This window comes from Podarcis vaucheri (assembly GCF_965113315.1).
Source record: "Podarcis vaucheri genome assembly, chromosome: W".
Lineage (NCBI taxonomy): Eukaryota > Metazoa > Chordata > Lepidosauria > Squamata > Lacertidae > Podarcis > Podarcis vaucheri.
Window position 1 is genome coordinate 9,719,298 of NC_138757.1, and position 13,103 is coordinate 9,732,400.

General features: G+C 46.0%; 1 protein-coding gene and 2 long non-coding RNA genes across 3 annotated transcripts in view; all 3 read left to right on the forward strand.

Moving 5' to 3' along the window:
- LOC309523254 (uncharacterized protein) overlaps window positions 1–13,103 on the forward strand; it is a gene marked incomplete at both ends in the record, with an annotated part of 611,327 nt that overhangs the window by 344,879 nt on the left and 253,345 nt on the right. The gene's annotated exons all lie outside the window — the stretch shown is intronic.
- Window positions 1–13,103, forward strand: part of LOC309523358 — a 432,302-nt gene that overhangs the window by 302,582 nt on the left and 116,617 nt on the right. The gene's annotated exons all lie outside the window — the stretch shown is intronic.
- Window positions 519–3,036, forward strand: LOC309523334. The gene is made up of 3 exons (XR_014215304.1): window positions 519–1,226; window positions 1,551–1,761; window positions 1,996–3,036. It is a non-coding gene; the product is annotated as an uncharacterized lncRNA (long non-coding RNA).

Below are 13,103 nucleotides of genomic sequence, written 5' to 3' on the forward strand. Positions count from 1 at the left end.
AGGATTGACAGCATCAAAAGGAATGGCCAGCTGAGATTTAGAACAAGAAGCACATTGGGAAACTATATCCCTTGCTTGGGCCAAAGGAATAGAAAAATGCTTTGCCAATGCTTTCGCAGGAAGGTGAAAGGTGTTATGACATAGTATAGGATCAGAAAAGAGAGAAAAGGCAGAAATGTTCTTCAGTGCTGCATCTGCTCTTGCATTGCCCTCTGCTAAATACCCTGGGTGCGATGTGTGGGAGCGAAGATGTGCAACATAATAAGGGAACTCTCTATGCTGAAGTAAGGCCTGCAGGGCAAGAAACAAGGAAAACAAGTCAGAATCCAAGGAAGGAGTTATACAAGATATTGGTAAAATAGCAAAAAGGCGATATACATACTGAGTATCCACAATAAGATTGAAAGGTTGAGTAGGAAAGGATTGAAAGGTAAGAATCACAACTGCTAGCTCTGCTCGCTGGGCAGAAGCTGTGGAGGGAAAAATAAACATTTCCATTTTCCTCCCTCCTCCCATGTCACCACTCCCCTACTTCTTGTTCCATCCGTGAAAAGGGTTAGTGCAGAGGAGAGAGGTGTGATAGACAAGGGGTAGCCAAAACATAGGTGACCTGTCTCAGAAATGTCAAACGGTCATCCTTTGGAGGGTTAAAAATGATGACACCTATAAAATCAGCTAAAGCAATTTGCACGGCAGCATTTGTTATGAATAAATGCTGCTGTTCAGTCTGTGAAAAGGGTAAATAAATTGAGGTAACATCATAACCGCTTAAAGTTATCCTTTGATAACAATGTCTGATGTGGATTCAATTATGGAATAATGTTTTTTGGTGGGATGTGCGGTAGATGTAGCCATTCTATAACGCAGATAGTCTTCTTCTTGTTCCGCCTGAGCATATAAATTTCCTGTTGGCAACAACTGTGTAGCAAATACTGCCAGATGCAGCTTGTGTGCAGCACCTCTAGGTGGCGCATGTGGAAAGGTTTCAATGCTTCACCCACAATTGTTGACAAAGTGTAGGGGAGTTCCGCATGCCTGCAGGACAATCCACTGATATCGTTGCGAATTGTGATATACTGGCAATGTAAAAGCAAACTGTTCCCTGTCTGCTGGAGCCAGTGGGATGAAGATGGTTCAATATGGCCGAAAGTCAATTGTTCAGAAATAAGCTGTTCAGAAACAGGATGGTGCCATTGCTGCGGATTTTCCTTTTGGTGGAGGCCACCGTTCTACCCACACTGAGGTATCGGTGATCCCAGTTTGCCACGCTGGAAACGTTGTATCGGTGGCTACAGGCTGGTTTTCATTGAGCGCTGCTGCTAGCAAATGAATCTTGTGGGTGGCTGTATCACCAGACTGACAAATGCGAAGCATGGCTGCTGTATCTGTGGCAGGATTGTGTGTTATCGGTCTTAACGCAACCTTACAATCCTCATTGACATATGCAAAGGCCAATTGTTTGATAATAATTTGTTTGGCTTCAGGATTTTCAATTTGATGACTCACTGCTGTAAGCAGTCTGTCCATAAAGGAAGAATATGATTCTCTAGGTTCTTGTCTGATTGAACCCCACCTCGACTGGATACTGGTGGGTTCTGGGATTTTTTCTCATTGCTTGTTGAGCAGCAAGAGCAGTATCCCTCAATAAAATCTGCAGCAGTGTGGCTTGTACTGAAGCCTGAGCAAAGGGCCCACGCCCCATCATAGCATCCATCACATCTGCGAGGGTAATATTAGGATTATTCCCTCTTGCTTGTTGCAGTAAGGCAGGAGCATAACCACGACAGGCGATTTCCCATTCATGAACAAATAATACACCAGCTGAGGGAGGTAAAACTGTACGTGCCAAAAGCTTGATGTCATCTGGCACCAACAGCTGGGCTAATGTGGCTTCCAAAAGCGCCTGTGTGAATGGTGCTTGAAGTCCATTTGTCCTGACTGACAATTGGAGCTCTTTCAAGATTTTAAAGTCAAAAGGTTGGTGCTGGGCTTGAGTTCCTGCTGGAGCACCAGCAGGGGGCACAATAACAGGGAATGCCATGGTATCCTGAGATAAGGAACAGGCAAGGGCTGCACGTTGAAAGGGGGTAGCTGGTTCTGCTGCTGAAAGAGCAGGGTCATTTCCAGCCAGACCACGGTATTTTTGCAGGATTGGGTCCTCTGGTGAGGAACTATAATCTGGAGGCTTGGGTTCTGGAGCTGCTGGCAGGGCAAGGATTGGGACAGATGGCAGGACAGCAGACTGAATTAAAGAAGCTGAAGGTTGTGATGGCAATGCAGCCAGGGAGATATTTTTTGGTGATAAAGAACCCATAGCATATCGAACCTTGCACCAAGCATTTAAAATTCGAACACCTATGGAGGGATGCCCATGAAAATGTGTCCCTATTTTGTCCCAAAGCTTCAGTTCCCATGTTCCGTCCAAAGGGAACCAGGAACAGTGTTCCTGAATGCACAGAATAAGCTGTATCAAATCACCCTCTGGAACTTCCAATTTGTTGGAGGAGAGGAGAAATTTTAAGTCTTTTAAAAAGTTCTGTTGGGGAGTAGTCAAAGAGCTGCCCATTTTTAAAAAATCAATATAATAGAAGAGAAGAGAAGGTATCGGACTCACCGGGATCTTTTTAAGATGATTAGCGCTTGCAATCCTTGCCGGACGTAGTGAGTCGATGATAACCACTGCTTGGATCGAAAATCCTCTCACAGCTTCTTTTAAAATCCTCTTAGTCTGCCTCAGACTGTTTGCTTCCAGTTGCTTCTTTTTTCTCTTTTAAAAACCTCAGCCGTATCCTTTTATTCTGCCTCAGAGAGGGCACCACTTGTCGGAGCCTGCCGTTACAAATGGTGCTTTTTAGGCATAAAATAAAGACACTGAGGCCAGTAATCTTTCCATGGACGGAGGGCAGCTAAATTCAGACTTCACCTCTTCCTCCAGTCCGTTTATTCTTATTACCCTTTGTTCCTCTCCAGCCGCATGGCTGCATTCCAATGTCTCACGTTACCTACATCCGGTCAAGGCTTTAACCCACCCACAAACCATATATAGGGTTACACTGCCCAGAGGGGGGGGGAACATAACTCCATATGAGGTCATGCATTCCAATACATTGTAAAGCTCAGAGTGCTGGTCAGCCGAGGTCAGGGGGCACCCTGCAATATTACAAGCCTCTGCCATGGCTATCTGACTCCCACACTTTCCCATTGCCTCTTGCCACTTCCTGGCTTCTGTTTCAGGCAACTGTTGAACCTCCTCAAAACTCTCTGGTTCGCACTGCGCTAAACCAACCCACACGCTGGTGACCTCAAACCTCTCAGGTGGTACCCCCTTTGTAGTGCGTGTGGAACGTCTGAGCAATGTCTCAGGTGCTCCCTCTGACCCACTGGGGCCAGCAAGTGTGTCCTTGTTATCAGAAGACTCCCCCTCTGACTTACTGCGTCTTCTGGCCTTCTGCACTTGACTAACAGGAGACGAAGGCTCACTTTTGGGCTCTCTTTTAACAACCTGTGGAGATGCCCCTCCCTGTTCTTGACCCTGGTCAGAGACCTGATCCTCATCAACAGGTTCAGCTTCTAACTCTCCCTCCTCAGCAGAATCAGACAGACTCTCTGAGAGAACGTCAGGATTCGCATGGATCCTTGACCACCCACTCTGCTCACAGAACTCAGCACTTCTGCTGACTAGAATCCTGGACTGATCGCCTTCTGGATAGGCAAACCTCCACCCTTTTGTCCCAGGCTCGTACCCACAAAAGATCATTTTCCGGGACCTCGGGTCACCTTTCTTGCGTTGAGCTTTTGGCACAAGCACCCAAGCTTCACAACCAAACACACGGAAGAAATGTACTTTGGCTTCTTGGTTGGCCTTTGAGCTGATGCCAACAACTGGGCTCAACATCTGGTTCTGCCCTGACTGGGATTGGCAAGCTGGAGCACTTCCAGAGACCTCTGAAGGCACTGAGTGCCCAAAGTTGAATGCCCACAATTATGAGACCTAGGCAAGTTGCTGTGAGAGCTTGCTGCGACAGTTTGGAGTGTGGCATACTGTGTGTGAAGCCCCTCCAGTTCCTCTGACAGATAGATGGAGGGCCCAAGATTCAAGGGCCATAGACGTAATAGTCTTATCCGTCTCTCTGGAGGAAATATCTATACTGGCTGGCAACACGACAGCACGTCAGATGTGGAATGCTTTGAAAGTAGCCCATCTGCCGGTCATCCCAGCCCAGAGTTTGACTGCATCGGAGGTCCTGGCTGTTTCCCAGAATGAGAGTGATTGCAGGGATGCCGAGGGCACCGGTTGCAAGCTGCAGGGGGAGCTGACTGTGATGTCATCCCAGGCAGCATTCCAGACTCCAGGGGGAGCCAAGGAGTCGGCAGCTGAGAGCTGTGTGTCCTGTGAGAACCAAGGTCATCCTCACAGATACCGGAAGGCCAGAAGTAAACAGAGACAGAACCCTGCAGATGGCCCGAAGCAGAAGGGGGGGTGGAAAGCCCACGCCGGTGGAAAACAAGGCTTTGTTAGCTGGCACTGCTTCACTGAAGGCCAAAGGCAAATTTGAAGGCCAGGAGCAGGGGGGTAAGCAGCAGCCCAAGCCAGTGGAAGACAAGGTTTTGCTTGCTGGAAAAGCTGCTCCAAAAGCCAAAGCCAGATTTGTTGTGGATTCTGGTGCATCAAGGCACACTGCCAACAACAAGCGTCTGTTTATCTCCTTCACGCCTCAAGATGGAGAGATCCACCAGGCTGATGGAAAGACGTTGCGAATCGCAGGAGAGGGGACTGTGAAACTGGCAAGTCTGCACACAACCATCAAAGATGTACTTTATGTTCCAGGTGCTGCAGACAATTTGCTCAGTGTCCCACAGCTGACTGGGCGTGGCTTTGAGATTTCCTTCAAGAGGAGCGTCTGTGTCATCAGGAAAGGCAAAGAGGACATTTTGCATGCAAAGTTTATGGGTGGCTTATTCTGTATAACTTATGATGGCAATGCTGTTGCTGTGTCTAATGTTGATTCTTGTTGTGTTGCACAAACTAACAAAGTTCTTCATGCAAGGTGCACAGAAGATTTGGACACATGTCTTGGCAGGCACTGGCCAAGATGCCTGAGTTGGTTCAGGGTTTGAACATCAAGCCCTGTAAGTTTCACATGAAATGTGTATCTTGTGCAGAGAACAAGGTGAAGGTTGCTCCAAAAGGCAAGGAGTCTAGCAGGCAGGCTTCCAAACCCTACCAGCTAGTCCACGCAGACCTGGTTGGTCCACTTGTGCCCTCTTTGGGTGGAGCAAGGTACTTCATGGTTCTAATTGATTCTTTTTCCAGGTACATTCATGTGTTTATGCTCGAGCAGAAATTGCAAGCGTTTCCTAGGTTCAAGGCATTCTGTGCTTGGTTGGAGAATGCTCACAGTAAACGTATCGGCTGTCTCTTTACTGATCAGGGCGGGGAGTTCACTTCTCAGCAGTTTGAAGCTTTCCTGACTGAGAAGGGAATCCAGCATGACCTCTCAACGCCTAGATCGCCATGGATGAATGGACTTGCTGAGCGAGCAAACCAAACTTTGCTTCAAGGCCTAAAAACCTTGTTGCATGATGCCAATCTCCCTGAGAAGTTTTGGGGGGAGGCTTTGTCCACGTTCGTTTATTCCTATAACAGGAGACTGTCATCACCTATTGGTTGTACTCCCTATGAGAAGATGTTTGGTAAGAAACCTTACGTCAAGCGCATGAGAATCTTTGGTTCTGACATGTGGGTAAACACCCCACAGAGCAACAAGCTTGGGAAACGTGGGGCACATGGTTTCTTCATGGGGTACGAAAAAGGTTCATACAGGGTATGGATGACTGACTCTAAGTCCATTAAGTTCACAAAGAGTGTTGAGTACAATCCTAAGTGGGGGGGGGGGAAATGTGGGAATTTTCCAGAGTTACCCGGAGGAAGATGAAGATGATGTGAAAAAAGCAGATAATGTTGAGGTAAAAGAAGAAGCTGAGAATGATGATGATGATGATCAGAGTTCGGATTCCAGCTCAGTGGGCAGCGCTGCTGCTGGTGTCAGCGACAGTGATGACTCAGCAGACTACAAGAGCGCAAAGGCCTCAGTCAGACCATCTGATGCGTCTGACAATGAACTGGAAGAACCACTGTTCACCATTGGTCACTTTTCTCCTAAGAAGGAGGAGATGAGTGAAGAAGACTTGCGTATAGTACGCAGATCTGAAAGGGCCACCAAAGGCAAGCCTCCAAAGAGATTTGCTGATGAGTTTGCTAAGACGGCAACTGCTGTTCTTAGTAGCTCAGAGAAGGTGTGGGAACCTTCAAGCTTCAAAGAGGTTCAGGAGTTAACCTCTAAAGATGCTGAGCCTTGGCTTAATGCCATGAAGGCTGAAGTTGATTCCTTGAATAGGAACCAAACTTGGGAGCTGGTACCGGTAGTCACAGGAATGAGACTGGTTGGCAGCAAATGGGTCTTCAAGGCCAAGACAGACCAGAATGGCAAGGTTGTCAGACACAAAGCCAGATTGGTTGCCAGAGGTTTTTCACAGGTACCAGGACAGGATTACCATGATATCTACTCACCCACCGTCAAGTATGAGAGCATTTGGCTGATGCTCAAGATTGCTGCAGAGGAGAAACTGCATGTTTCCCATCATGACATTAATACAGCTTTTTTGTACGGGGTTTTGGGGGAGGAGCTGTTTATGCTTCCACCGGATGGAATGCAGATACAGAAGGGAATGGTCTGTAAACTTCGGAAATCCTTATATGGTCTCAAGCAGAGTGCCAGGCGTTGGAACACAAAACTCACTGAGACATTGCTTTCTCTAGGTTTTCACCAGGGCAAAGCTGATCCATGTGTGTTTGTCAAGGAGGAGGGGCAAAACAAACTGTATTGTTTATGTTTTGTTGATGATCTTCTGATGTTTTGGAAGAATCAGGCTTTGTACCAAAGCACCCTAGCTCAGCTGAAGGAGCACTTTGACATGAAGGATCTTGGTGAGGTATCCAACTATCTTTCTCTGCAGGTGGAGACGGACCAAGCAGGTAATTTTCTGGTACACCAAACACAGAAAATTGCTGATGTAATAACCAGGTTGAATTTGGTTGATGCAAACCCAGCAGACAGACCGATGGTGACAGGTTACCAGGTAGATAGTACTGCTGAAGCGTTTTCTGACACTACGCTGTACAGATGCATTCTAGGCAAGCTGAATTTCATTGCTAGATGTTCAAGACCTGACATAGCTGTAAGCACTAACCTGCTTAGCAGACATGCCAACAATCCTACTGTTCAGGATTGGAAAGCTCTGAAGCGCATAGCCCGCTATTTGAAAGGGACTTTGCACTACAGGTTGAGGTTCACCAGTCAGAAGACTGGAGGTCTTGAAATCTTTGCAGATGCTAGTTTTGGAAGTGACACCACGGATGGTACAAGCACTTCTGGAGTATGCTACATGTACAACCACTGTCTGTTTGACTGGCTGTGCAGGAAGCAGACGACAGTAAGCCTAAGTTCCTGTGAAGAAGAACTCAGTGCTCTGTCATTTTCACTCATGGATTGTGAATGGTTGATGCAACTGTTTAAGGACATCAAAGTTTCTGTGAAATGTCCTATACAAGTGTATCAAGACAATAGATCCTGTTTGGCTTTGCTGAACTCAGAGAGCTGCAAGCAAAGAACCAAGTACTTGCAGATTAAGCTACATCGTGCTAGAGAGTGTATTCAGAAAGGACTCATTCAGGTGTCCTACATGCCAGGAAATGAAATTCCTGCTGATCTGTTGTCTAAGGTTGTTAACAGAGAACAACTTAAGGTTTATGTACAGAGGTTGCAATTGTGTTGAACCACAAGTACTACACGTTACACGGAAAGGGGGAGGATGTTCGGATATTTCCGTTCCACCTTAAGAAGGGAGCAGGTTGTTGTGTCACAGCCTGCATATTTCCTGTTCACAGGATGTTTCTGTTTTGTCTATAGCTGTTGTTTTCTCTCTCCGTGCTGGAGACATCAAAGCAGGCAGTCATGTTTTCTTTGTTCTGGCCAACGCTGAATAAAGTTGTAAATAATGCTCTCCTGAGTGCATCTTTCGCTGTGCAAACTCTGCTGAAAGAACGTGCACCAGCCTTGGAATGTGGCATGTTATTTCTGAGGCTCGTGTCCCTGTAAAGTCAAAATGTTTATTCGGCTATTATGCCCATCATAAAGCACAACACACAAAACAAATCAAATAAAACAGCGGTCTCGTACAAGCCACAAGTAATATAACACAATTCACAGCTCACAAGGACAAATATTGGCAATTCAAAAGGAAAATTTAAGATTAAGATTAAAAATTTAGACACTACGCTAAAATCAATATCTGATGTCATTATCGAAAATTCTTATAGCTATCAATAATCAGCTAACATTCCATTCCGTCTCTTGTACGAGAGGACGGCTGTTAGGAATTTAGCAACCTGTAGGGTAATATAAGGATCCACATCTTGAAGAACCCAGGCAAGCTGTAGGTCTACTGGTTTGTCAGCCATAGGCTGGATTATGGAGTTTAGTATACTAGCACGAGCTGAACTGTACATAGGGCAGATAAACATAACATGATGTAGAGATTCAGATGTTTTCATTTCACAAGTATACATTGAAGGGACTTGGCTCTTAGTGAATCTATGTCTCAGCACGTTTGTTGGAAAAACATTGAACCTAGCTCTAATGAAGGCATATCGGTGAGATGCGGCCATAAGCGATGTTAAGTAGGACGGAGCACGGTAGATAGGGGTTATGCCGAGATTTAACGGCGAGCAGGCTCCACCACCAGCTAAGAAATTTTGGTATAGCTCCGCATCATCCAGCCTTTGATTTATACACCTTTTTGCCACGTTTAGATCCAGTTTGAGCAATTCAGTGGGCGAGATCTCATAGGACAGCAATTTGGCATGGATTTTTCCTGACCACAAATTTGTGAAGTCATCCCGCCACATGCATTGAATGAGATAGTGGTTCGGGGGTTTATGCCATAGGGATATCCAATAAATCAAAACTCTCCTCCATAAAACTAACTCCACTGTGGGGATCTACATTTCTAAGCGAATAGCCGCATTACTTACGCATGTTGGTAGTTTTAAAAGTCGGCGTAAGAATTGGCTTTGAAGCGACTCTAAAGGTGAGAGGTTTGCAAAGGCAGCCCATAAAGGTGCAGCATAGGCCATTGTGGCCATCACTTTGATGCTATACACTTTCAAGGCTGCAGGGATGAATAAGGCCCCCTCAGAGTAGAAAAAACGGAGGAGGGAGTGTGTTAGGGCTTTTGTCTTGTTTTGAAGATATTCAACGTGCGCTTTCCACCCTAAATTATATTGAAAATAAATTCCTAAATATTTAAATTTATGTACTTGTTCGATTTTCGTGCCCTCCAATTTCCATGAATATAATTTTCGACTCCTTGAAAATATCAATACTTTGGACTTGGTGTGGTTGATAGACAGATGATTAGAATGGCAATATGACGCAAAAATCTTTAGTGCCCTCCTTAAACCCACTCTGGAGTAAGAGAGTAGTACCGCATCATCTGCGTAGAGAAGTAAAGGACAACGATAATCTGCTATACGGGGGGTGTGGATAAATTTTTGTGAGTCGATTAATGGGTTCCTCATATCACTGATAAATAAGTTAAAAAGAAGTGACGCTAAAATACAACCCTGGCATACACCCTTATTTACTGGCACTGGGTTAGTTAGGTCTCCAGCAGGGGATATTCTTACCCTCGCCACGGACCCGGCATGAAGTTGGGAGATAAGCCACAGGAGCCTTCTATCTATTCCCCAGCAGGCAAGTTTATCCCATAGTAATTGCCTCGGAATACTATCAAACGCAGCTTTCAAATCTATGAAAGCTGCGCAAAGTTGGCCCCGTCGAGTATTTCCGGGCTAAGTGATAAAGAATAATTGCCTGGTCTGTTGTGGATCGGTTTAATCTAAATCCAGCTTGCTCATGCCCAATCAGGTCAGCCTCAGCTGACCACTTCATCAACCTTGCCAGCAAAAAACGGGCATATATTTTCCCAATGGACGATAGCAGACTGATATTCCGGTAATTCCCTGGGTCACTGGGAGGGCCTTTTTTGTAGATAGGAATTATAATGGCCTCCTTCCACGTTCCTGGTATTAAGCCCGTGGCATTTATTGCGTCGAACGTTTTAGCTAAAATCCCTGCCCACCATGCAGAATGTAGCTTTATAGCCTCAACAGGGACCAAATCTGGCCCAGGGGCCTTACCTGTTTTCAGCTCAGCTATCAATTCTAAGATTTCAGCAGGGTCGGTATTGGGCCAGACGGGAAGGGGATTAGAAGGTCTCCAGTGAGTGGCCGGAGCTTCTGCCACTGAGAAATATTTTCTCAGGAACTGCTCCCATGTAGGGGCCGGGATCACCGTTAAGGGGTATTTCGTGTTTCTTCCCTTTATTAAGGACCAAAATTTCCGGGAGTTATGAGATTTTGAGGCAGAAATTATAGTCTGCCAGCGATTTAAATGCCATTCCCGTTTGGCCGATTTCTGGGCCTGTTTGTATGCTTTTTTAGCCAGGGAATAAGATGGAGGTAAGGCCAGAGCACCGGAAAGTTTATAGTCATTATATATTGTATGTAGATGGAGTTTGGCTAGTTTACAAGCAGAGTTGAACCAAGGGGCGCCAAATTTAAAATGATCGTTTTTAACTCCATAGGTTGGAGAAGTAAAAAAGCGAGTTAAAACTTCTATCAGGCAAGAATAAAAATTCATACAGGTAATAGGATCACGCGGGACTATTCCTACGTCCGGCTGATCACCAGGAAACTTTTCTCGGATAAAATCCGTATATCTATGGGCGAGGGCAGGGGACCATCTAATCCCCTTTGTTTTAGTGGACGGCTCCACAATCACTGGGATTGGGTGGAAGCGCTCGAGCATCTGCCAGTCAACACATAACTTGGTTGTCAGGGGAAGATGGTCACTAAATTGGGCATTATCAATTTTAAAAGAGGTGACATTCAAAAATAGATCCCGGGAAACCAATACATAGTCAAGAACACTGTTTGATTTTAACCCCAGGTGGGTGAACTCTCCTGGTATATCTGGAGGACACCTGCCATTTAATATAATTAAATTAAGGCGCAAAGTCATCTGATAAAGCATCACTCCCGCCTTATTGACTTTTACATCCTTTGATATTCTAGTGGGGATATATACTAGATCGTAGGTTTGAGCGCCGGGGTCGACCCACCATTTAGACTTTATAAGAGCCTCCCGATTTGAGGCTATCCGAGCGTTAAAATCGCCTCCGGTAATGGAGGGGACATTAAGATATTTAAGATAACAAGAAAGTAAAAAATCCTCTAGGGATTCCCATCTAGAAGTAAGATCAGCTACTAACCCTCCCGGGGGGAAATAGACATTTGTAACCAATAAAGAGAAGTTTCCACCAGAGATCAGTCCGGTAATAGCATAAGGCGGAAATGCGTGCACTAGTGAAAGTTTAGCCCAAAGTTTAAGGGAGATACCAATTGTAAGGCCACCTTTAGGGCGGCCACCATTCGTTGACGGGCTAGCAGGCAGACATATAAACTCAAAGCCATTTAACTCAATTTCCTCCTCCACCCAAGTTTCTTGTAATAGTACGATAAGAAAGGAATTAATATATTTTTGGAATTCTGGATCTGATTTTTTACTTTTCCATCCAGCTATGTTCCAACTTAATATTGAAGGCTGGGGTTTCCTCGTTCCTCCAATTGACTGTCATTCGGAAGGTTGGCTCGACTTTAATACGGGAAGAGGGGAGCCAATAAAGAAATCAGTTATCTTCCTCTGATGAAAAACCTCTCGTAAAAGCTGAGTGGGAGGATTTACAAGGTTGTCTGACTGTTGAACTTGGCCACTCGATCTACTAGGAGTAGGACCTTGAGCAGGGGCGGGCCCCTTTTCCAAAAGAGTTTGGTGGGCCACCCGGTGTGGTCCATCTATCTCGTCAGAAGTTTGGTCTCTCTGTAGCCTGCTACTGGTCTTTTGGGCTACTTGATTTATGTGGCCTGTTGGATCTTCAATCAGTTCTGTCACTGGTCTTGCTGTTGAATCCATAATACTCCGCAAAGAGGGATAAGACTGAGCGAGTGGGCTATTTGGGAAGGTTGGCAAAGGCACCTCTTCTCTTGATTGGTCAGTGCTATAAGAAGGTTCCAGGTCTGGCATTGATGAATGTGTAGAAGGGGATTTTTCGTGTCCCTGTATCTACGGGAGATCGATGGATCGTCCGGAGACGGCATGGGGGCATGATGGCCTTTGTCTCCCTGGCAGTATCCCAACAGTCAGATGCCCCCTCTGACCCAGAAGTACTGGGTCCAGCTAGTGTGTCCTTGTCATCAGAAGACTCCCCCTCTGATTTACTGTGTCTTCTAAACTTAACTGGACTGGCTTTGGGAGGTGTGGGTGCACTCCTAGGCTCTTGCTTCACAGCCTTTGGAGAGGCCCTTTCCTGCTCCTGGTCAGGGACCTGATCCTGAGCAGGTTCAGTTACTAACTCTCCCTCCTCAGCAGAGTCAACCAAACTCTCTGAGAGAACGTCAGGATTCCCATGGATGTGTGTCCACCCGTTTTGCTCACAGAACTCAGCACTCCTGCTGACTAGAACCCTTGACTGATTGCCCCCTGGATAGGCAAATCTCTACCCCTTTGTCCCTGGCTCATACCCACAAAAGATCATTTTCCGGGACCTGGGGCCACCCTTCCTGCATTGGGGCTTTGACACAAGAACCCACGCCTCACACCCAAACACACGGAAGAAATGTACCTTTGGCTTCTTGGTTGGCCTTTGAGCTGATGCCAACAACTGGGCTCAACATCTGGTTCTGCCCTGACTGGGATTGGCGAACTGGAGCACTTCCAGAGACCTTCCACTTCTGGAAAGCAGGTCTAAGTGCACTGGACCCACAACTGTCTGTTGTGAGCACCAAACACAGCAGAGTATAAACAACATGGAAGAAAGCTGTGAAGCATAACTTCTTTATTTTCTAATAGCTACTGTAAATATTGCACCCTGAAGGTCCCCCCTCATTATGGGGACCTTACGTTTCTGGAAGTCCCGGAGGG